The sequence below is a fragment of the Synchiropus splendidus genome, chromosome 10 (genome assembly GCF_027744825.2).
Source record: "Synchiropus splendidus isolate RoL2022-P1 chromosome 10, RoL_Sspl_1.0, whole genome shotgun sequence".
Lineage (NCBI taxonomy): Eukaryota > Metazoa > Chordata > Actinopteri > Syngnathiformes > Callionymidae > Synchiropus > Synchiropus splendidus.
In genome coordinates, this window is record NC_071343.1 from 16,711,865 (window position 1) to 16,721,481 (window position 9,617).

At 42.7% G+C, this 9,617-nt stretch overlaps 1 protein-coding gene across 1 annotated transcript in view; it reads left to right on the plus strand.

Moving 5' to 3' along the window:
* ramp1 (receptor activity modifying protein 1) overlaps positions 1–8,937 on the plus strand; it is a 61,363-nt gene extending 52,426 nt beyond the window's left edge. The window contains exon 4 of the transcript XR_008415913.1: positions 8,845–8,937. The gene's annotated coding sequence lies outside the window, so the exon portion shown is untranslated. The remainder of the gene's footprint in view (positions 1–8,844) is intronic.
* Positions 8,938–9,617: the final 680 nt, after the last annotated feature.

Below are 9,617 nucleotides of genomic sequence, written 5' to 3' on the forward strand. Positions count from 1 at the left end.
ATCATATACAGTAACGTGTGTTATTCTAGGAATTGTTCAGTGCTCCCACAGTTAATGATTGATGAGAATTTGGGGAGAATCACCAGCCCACCGGTGACCTGAGGGCAAACTGTGTGGCCAGCTGAAAGAACAAGAAGGGGAGTATAAATACTTAACATTGTGCACTTGTGATCCGTTTCCTTTTCTAACTTTCAAGCCTCTGAACAAACTTTGAAAACGTTTTTGACCGCATTTAGTTGTCCTCAGCGTCAAGTTCAAAAACCAAAGGTTAGAAATTGTACCTATGAATGCACAAAATAAACACGCAAATCCAATACATACAAAAATGATCAAATGAAATAAGCATTAGCATTTAGCATTAGCACGCAATTGAGCAGGTGTTTATTAGGAATCTCGAGCAGATGATGTGCAACCGAACAAGTCAACATGAGGTAAAGCTATTAGAGAAAGACACTGGATCACCAGCAAGATGGAAGTATTCACTGTCCTCGCCCCTGTCCACTTCCTGTCTGTTCTTGGGAGGGAACTTCCTGTTTGGAATGTTTGTTTTCCGTCAAGGCCAGACAAACGTCGGTAATGCCACGACTATTGCTACTACTAGTACTACTACTACTAATAATAATGATCATGACAAGGATGATAATAAGAATAATATTTTTGTCAGTAGCGCTAACAGTCTCTCCCTGGTCTTGTGACACGCTTGGCTCTTGATGGTGGATCAATCTCACGTATCGATCATTGCATGGTTAGCATGATCAGCTGTTCTCTGTCAGTACAGAATCAATATTCCATTATATTGACCCAGGTGTGTCTCTTTTCGTGAGTCAGCCATCCCTGTAGTTGATGCTTTTTGTCAGAAACAAACCCTGTTTTCACCAGCAATTGTGAGTTAGAATGTGGTTCGACTTTACCCTGTGGTTTTTGTTGCGTTTTTGTTGTGTTTGAGCTCCAGGCTGCTCACTGAACTCATGACAGGAGCTCTACAATGATATTCAACGCTAATGGCTGGTGATGTTCCTAAACTGAGCCTGAACCCCGCTGCTACACTGAACAAGCATCTGTGGCCCTGCAAACCAAAACGCATTCAGTCTGAGCGGACGGCTTCATTTCCAGTGCTGCTCTGGCGGCCCGTGTCACTCTTCACGTCGGGAAACATGGAGGAGGAAATGGAGCAAGACCAAGTGTCGCAAGCAGCTACCACTTGCTTCCTTCTGGTGTCACCGGGGGTTAATTACTGATGCTGTAATGTGGTTTACAGATGTCTGAGGATGATCGCTGTTTCCACTGTCCCCCACTGACACTGTGTGCGTACGAGACAGAGCGTGTGCTCCGGAATTGGATTCCTCCTGTTCCCAAGCACCTCTTGGGTATTTCTGCCTGGTTTGCAATTTCCCAGAGGAACCTGGGCCATCAATCAGCCCCGTACTACAAGCAAAGAGCTTCTTAAAAAGGAGATTAAAGGCTTTTCAGAAACGTTCCCAGTCTGGTGCGGAATGGCAATGCCTGATCACCAACTACGTCTTCACCCCTGCAGTTGTTCAACGTCGCTCTTTTTAAAGGGATTTATTGCCTAAGGTACCAGCTCCTTTACAAATTCATCGTATGATTTCAGAGTGGAACTAACGTGACACTTTTGTTTGTTTTCAGCCATATATCTGTGCATCTGCAGATGGCAGTGCTAAATATAGGCGCAGTCCGATTTTCTCATAAGAAGTTCAGCAGCATCTGTCAGAGCTATTTTCAGCTTTTATTTATGTGTTTATATTAAAAAACCATTCAGAGTATTCAGAGGACAATGAGGTATTAGCACATGAATTGCGGCCTCTCCTTTTATAGTGAAACTGTAAAAAAATGGTTGGCCTTTCATAAACTCAATAGAAATATGAATACTTATTAGCCTCTTTTTTATACACAAGAGGCCTGTTCTTCCGATATATACTTCACAAATGTCTCTACATCCAAGGTACGTTCATGCCAAATGCAACAAAAACAAGTGTTAAACACAGTGATGGACTTTATATTATATTTCCCGCGGGGCCACATTATGTACTGTGATGAACATGAGGGGCCAAATAAATTCTATTGAACGTACAGTAATATATATGTTATTTCTTCAATATTATTAAAATGGGAAAAAGTTCAGTTACACCATGGCATTCAATGCTTAGCACAATATCAGGTGGAAATTGACCAAACAAATATCCTCTTCCGTCCATGACTAAAAGGTCAGAAAAAACCTTCACACACTGTAGTGATGAGATGGTGAGGCTTCATGAAACAGTGTCCTCATTTTCAGAGCACACTCTCTGCTGTAATATATTCGGGCCTATTTCATTCACGCCTCGCATCATTTTTACACCCAGAGCGCCATCAACTGAGCTCTGAAAATGAGGCTTCACCAGACCTTAACTGAGATTTTATTTTTATTTATTTATCTTTTCCAAGTTGAAAAAAAAAATCACATGATGTCTGACCTGGTTGTTTAGGTTTGGTACTAAGATCCATTACATTTCTTTATTGACATAAAGGGCGCCTGTGCTAGAGAGGGTGAATGCTGACTCATCAAAAAAATAAAGTGAAACAAAAAATAAAAGAAAAGAAAAACATGTCAGGCCTAAATCAATATAAGTCAGAACAAATACTTGAATGTATTTTCTGAATGATACCTTACGACAATCTGAAAACATATCAAGACAGCAACGCAATAGGTTGAGTACCCACAAGGAGGAGTAACAAAAAACAACATCTTCTCAAAGTTCAAAATGGTGACGTAAAATTCACAAATTTCAAGTTCAAGATGAGCCCAAAATGATTCCAGATGGAAGGGTGAACACAGGAGGTTTGAATAGAGGCTGGATGCTCTGAAAATGCAACGAAACAACTGGAGTGGCTCTCACTCACATACTGTGGTGCTTCCCATGCTGAGGCGAGCCACACACTGATGGCAGTCTGAAACATCAGGAGCAGTCACGGGTTTGGTGCTTTGCTCAGGGACCCCACAACACACACACACATCGCAACCCGTCAGTCAGAGGCAACTGTCGCTCTTCAAATTCAAATCTCAAGGACAAGTTGGGCGATTCCATTTCAGCTCCAAGGTTCTTTCAGTATGGCCTTCGTACTGCGGGTTCTCCCCGTGCCTCAGTGCGTGTTCTCCGGCCACCATGGCTTCAGAACCACGCAGGTTAGTAGATAACTCCGAATGTCCCGCAGGTGTGAGTCACTGTGTGATAGTGTGAGGCACTTACCCACCGCGGGCGCCCTCCCCGCTCCCCATCTCGCTCTCAGAGAGATGTCCCTGGAATGAATTGAATGACACAACAAACGTGTGGTCGGTTTGTTGTGCGTCAGCGATATATATACAGTGGAAGTAGTGCTTACAACAACAGAAAAATACAGAATAAAAGTTTGCTAGAAAACAATGACTCACGGATGACAGAGTGTAGGCGGAGATGAGAGCCTGCTGATACGGAAATGAGGATCCTGCATCGACATCTGGGCAGCACAGCACAATTTTCACTTGATGAAAACAGACAGGAGCGAACGCCCTTGAATACCCATGTTCAAACATCCAGTTTGGGAAAACTATAAGCTAATGTCTGATATTTTCAGATTGCTGAGGAAGCGCAAGTATCTCTACCCACCAGTTTGATTAATAGCCTGCCAGAACCTCTGAAGATCAGGATCTCAGTGGGACCAGTGGACATCGATCACAGAAGGGTTCCACAGAAACACATGCTTCTCATAAGTTCCCTTCTCCTGGTGATCTTATCTGAAGAACCTGAGGCCACTAGGAGAATCATGCAGCTGTAGACCCTCTGCTGAAGAGCCAGTCATGGACAGTGATGTGTGGTGAACACCTCAGACAGCTACCATCAGAGGTTCTCGGATGAATCCCTCAATGGTCTGTATGAGAAAAGAAGGCTTGATGTCGGACTCTGTGAACTAGTACCAGCAGAGTCAGCCACAGAAAAACCTGGAGACGAAGGTCTTGGAAAATAGAGGGAAATGTGGCTTTACTTAAATGATGACAGGTATTCAGGTATTTTCAGCCTATTATACGTGACATTGTTCTGCCATTAAGGAAGAAGGACTTACACAAGTGAAGCAATTTTCAGTGATATATGGTCAACTTGCATCCTCATATTTGATCATGTCAAAGCCGCATACAACCTTCCACAAGACGGGCAGCGAATTTCATTCGCCGCTCTTCTATTTTGGGGCAAAATGTGACGTTCACAGCAGCTTTTTATATCACATTTGGGTGTAAGTGGGGCTGATTCGTTCTGCAGCTTTCACAGTGACCAGTGCTGCTTGTGCCACGCCGACATTAAAAACCCCGCTAAACGATAGCGGCGGCGTTTATCTGACCAGACAATTGAACAAAGCTGTAACAGGAGAGGCAAAGCTTCATTTAATGACAGCGCATTGTTTGGGCTTTTGTTTGAAGTGGCATGACAAAACGCTTCAGTGTTTGCTGCCTGCCTGGCTAATCTTCCTGCAGAGTGAAAAATCCTCCCACTGCAGAGCGGCTGTGTGGGCAGCTTGTCCTGCCTGACAAAGCCAATGGAGAAGCACTTATTATTTGACACTTAGCATACAAGCCGGTAAACATCAGTGACACGCACCTGAACAAATAAAGCATCTGTTAGCGCCTTTACCGCGTCGCTAAATGAAGCCAATTGACGCCTAACCTTCAGATAGGACTCTTGCTTTGAAGAGCTTTCAGTGCAATAGCACATTTGGCAAATGTTGTTTAACTTTTGCATCCAACTTTTTCGCATGAATCCCAGCTGTTTAATAATCGGCTGTCAATGTTCCGGGCAGCTCACGATAATATGATGTCACAGAGTGAGTAGTTACAACTGAATAATGGCGCAGATTATCTTGTTCCCAGTTTGTACGTGCTAATTTGCATGAGCAATTTGATCAACAGGTGTTTGAGTCACACCTGTCAAACTGTGCGGGAGTGTGTCTCATGGTTTGTAAGTTTGGACAGACAAGAGGACAAGTTGGCACCGACCCAATAAGAGTCAGGTTCATGACTGGCCAACATCCACCAGCAGCTCCTCAGACAGGGAAATCATGCAGTCAGTCCATCCTCACGAGTGAAGGGCCTGTGAGGCTTCGTGAAACAATGGCCTCATTTTCAAAGCCCACTAAGTGGCACTATGTTCTAAAAATCATCTGCTTCAGACAACTACTTCAATGGGACCTCCCATTATTTTTAAGAGCGCCACCTACTGAGCTGAAGATGCTGTTTCATGACTGTTTCATGAAGCTTCACCAGCACATAACCGCAATACAACATACATTGGTTTACAACAAGAACACAATTTAAAGTGATACATTCCAGACCCTTCCATGTCTTTCATTGTCACATTTCAAAACAGATCTTTGTGTGTGTTTGTTGTATATCGTGTGCATTGAGTGGGCTTGGCATGAGTTTGAGTACGCTCCCTATACATACGATTTCAGAAGGTGACTTATGCATGAAGACCCAGTGTCGGACAAAAATGACGCATTTTCACAGCAGAGGGTCAAAGTACTTAACTGTGCTCTTCACAAGTATTTAGCAAGAACGTCGTACTCATGGCTCAGCAGTTCAATTTGCAGGACAGGCTCACTCTTGTCTGTCTCTTTTGGGTTGATACTTGTTGAAAAGGAAACATTCTAAAAGCAAACAACAAGAAGTCCCAGACTGATAGCACAAATTGGACCTGAGGTAAAGCAACGAAATACATGAAATACATAGCAATCCCAATAATAATAATAATAATAATAATTACATAGTACTAGCAGTAGTAACTACTCAGTGAAAACAAAGGACAAAAACCTCCTGAGGCTGTTTCGTAAAACAGTGATATTGACCTCAAATAAATGCATCACTGGGCGACTATTGCTCGCATCCAAAATGACAGTGAAAAGTTCTGCCTTCAGTGCAACTATGTTCGAAATAACAAAAAAGAAGTGAGGTGCTCTTGTCACTTTCAGTCTGTGTGGTAGACAAGATGAAGCTTTTCAACTGCCAAGTGAGGAAAATCAAAAATGCAAAGCCGAAATTGAAAATAAAAGACAGCCAGCAGGGCGGCAGAATCACACACACACAAACACGCACAGCCGTCATGTACCACGGGAGCAGTCATCACCGCCTCATCGTCTTGACAGTATTAGCATCTTAAAAATCCTATCCAGCGCTGCCGGGTGCAAGATGCCACCCATCCCTAGCAACAAACAAACTTATTATGGAGGATTTTTTTAAGTTCCTCTTTCAAGTTCTGGCTAGCAAAGATGTCCACCAGTCCTTGGAGGATCCAAGCGTTTCCTTCATCGTCGCCATGTTAAGTCATCTGCTGCACTGAGCTGATGTTGACGCCATAGACACAGAGAAAAAGTCGTCTCCCTCAGAATTTGGCAGTTAAGTCGTCATATATGTTTTGCCTTAGGAGTCAATGTGTCAGCCACTACAAAACGTACAAAGATACTTGTGAGGGAGGGGCCTCAGGCCACATGCTTGCCTCACATTCCAATAAAAAAAAACCATAAGATATATGCTAAAGTGCGCAATAAAAGTGATTTCCCTTTGAAACAAAACTTCCTGTCTGTCATGAAACCTTAGTACTGCCATCCATTGAGGAAGAGAACAATTCCGTAACTTATTCCTACATGTTAAGGTGCTTGTGTTTCTCCAAGACAAAAGCTTATCATTTACATTGAGCCTTGACTATTACAAAAATGCCCTGTAACATTATAAAATCTCAGGTGAGTCATCCATACTTTGAGCTTCAGCGTGTGACTCACCAGGTGTTTGAAACAAAACGCTCCGCTGGAACAATAACATGTTCCCGTGTATGCATCACATACATGATGTTTCCAGACAGCAGGGTGGGATTAGCGCAGGAGAAGCTCGGCCTGTGACACTATCCTCTGTATTGATCAGACTCAGATCCCCAGGTTGTCTCCAGCCCATTTCTGTGACAAATGACCCTCAGTTTAAAGCCATTAATCTCCTGCCTAATGGCTTTGGCAGGTGTGCAGTCAACACAAACCCTGTGGAGCCACAGTGGCTGCAGCTCCTCATTAGCTCCCCTCCTCCTCCTCCTCCTCCTGCAGCCAGAGGAAAGGAAAACTATATGATTAACTGTAATTGCAGCTGGCTGTGAAGCATATTTTGGCCGCGTCCGTAGGCGGTGGTCGCGACCCAGACGTCGAGAGAAATATGAAATATTGTGTCCCGAGCATCTCATTTCCTGCCGTGTCTTGTCATTGTCCGGGTATTGAGGTGTGAGACTCATCAGGTGGTGGAGTCTCAGGCTGGTCTGAGCAATAGGAACAAGTTTGTTGTGTTCATATTCACAACTTTGTAGGTGGAAACGGAATATTTGTGAGAGCGGACGAAAGTTGGCAAATATTGCTGTCTATTAACAAAAAAAGCAGGGTTACTCAGTTATAGTCTCCTCACTGAGCACATGGGTGTTGCGCAGTTAGTGGGTGAGGAAATGCAGTTTCACTGCATTAGCAGCAAAGTGGGAACACATCACTTTCATGGAATACACGTGTCAAAGTCTGGACGTGTCTATATTTGCCATATGTGACAGTTATTCAACATTGTTATGAGGTAAAGTCAGTTGAATAACAGTTTGAATGGGAAAAAAGACAACACAACTGGACTTCCAAATTCATAATATGGTGAGAATGAAACATAAATAAATAAACTGAGTTGATACATCAAAGCTTTTAAGAAGTCCACTCATCTGCAACAACAAACTTTTACTCCTGGACTTTTCTAATTCAGCTTTTCTGCCAGTTGCTGAGAGCAGTGTGCAGGTGTTTTTAGCTTGTCTGAATGGGACAGAGCAGCCTGGTGGTCTCTCTGGCTGTTCCAGTCGCAGCATGTTTTCAGGTGAGACTCAAACAAAAACAGTGAAATGACACTCCTAAACTAGCTACTAATAAATATTGAGTCATTTTCTAACTTAAAAAAAAAAATATTTAATTCAACTCTTCAACACATTGTGAAGCAGCACTAATCTGCAACACCAGTCTGTTTCTCTGTCTCCTCAATGAATTCACAAATCCATGTTTTTTTAACCATCAATGTGCATATGCTTGTCATATGCCATTGGAAAGCTCTGGATTTTTGCTTTTAGGCAACAGCACCAACTATTCAGGAGTTATCGCTCTGAGATGCCCATATAACTCATGAAGATGTGTAACACTGTTCACTGGCCCTACATTTTTGACAAAAGATGTGTTCCATATATACCACTTCGTTCTTCTTCAAGTTATTCAACGGACAGTGAGGTCAAACACATTTGAGATTCAATTGTGATGATACTTTTATTTTCCCTCACAAGCATATCAGAAGCGAAGATTCACGTAAACTTCTTATCAGTTTCTTTTTTCTTAAAACACGCTCTCTCCATCTCTCTTGACCTCTCATGGCAAAATAACACATGAAGTTATTTCGATGAAATTCTCTGATTAAGTATGGTGAAATATTTTAAATATAATATAGAGTCGCTCATTCTGTTGTGCAACCTCCACCGACTTTATTGCTCAGTTTCTTTGACACTGTTGTGGGTCTCACCAACTGTGCTCGTTTGAATATGCCTGGTTAGTTTTGGCTGGTGAGGCTTCATGAAACAGTGCCCTCATTATCAGAGCTCGGAATGTGGCGCTTTCAATGAGTGGTTCAAATCTTAAGATTTCATCATAAGCTTAAGCAGCCCATTATTGCTATTGATGAGTCGAATGGGAAACAAACAAAAAAAAAAATCATCCAATTGCACGGCTAAAGTAAATGCAGGATGATAATAGTGGGTCAGAATGTCATCTTTTTAGGTGAGTGACGTCTCTCCAGAAGTGAAGAGGTGCCCGGTGCGTGTCCAGCTCTGAATGTGCGCTTCTGTGCAGTTTGGCTGTGACAAAGTCATAAACCAAGTAACGCTCTGTCCCAGACTCGCCTCATCCCTGTCCCAGCTCCAGCCCACAACAGGACATCAAACCCTGGAGTGTGAGCTCCAGCCTCGGAGGTGTGGAGAGCGAGCACCTCCCCTGTGACACTCTACCACGGTCCAGTGCGGAGACAGGGAAGGTTTTACACCTCAATATGAAGAAAAAACAGTCAGTAAATGTAGCTAATGGGACACATCTGCATACAGAGGCTGCGTTATACACAATAACAAAGCGTGTCGTGGGTCAGATGATCGGTCCACGTACATTTTTTTTCCAGCTTTTTTCGGGGTTGTTCGAGTTCTGGATTTTCGTTTGAAATCCGAAGCAAAAAAAAAGAATCACTAAATTTTTGTTCAAACTCCGATTTGTTCCAAGTCCAGGACGCTCAAAAACCAAGGAACCACTGTATGTGTGTGTATATATATATATATATATATATTATATATATATATATATATATATATATGGCAATTAATCGACTTTTCACCAACTGTGGTGTTGCTTAGAGCAAATTTCCGTTGACTATTCAAGGGTAAAATCTAGATGCTGCATATAGACATATGACTAAGACCTTGAGTCAGGGTAATAAATGTTCCCTAATCTGAAGAGTGACCACAGTCTAGTCCCAGATTGCTCAGTAATTTGTCAGGCGATCGAAT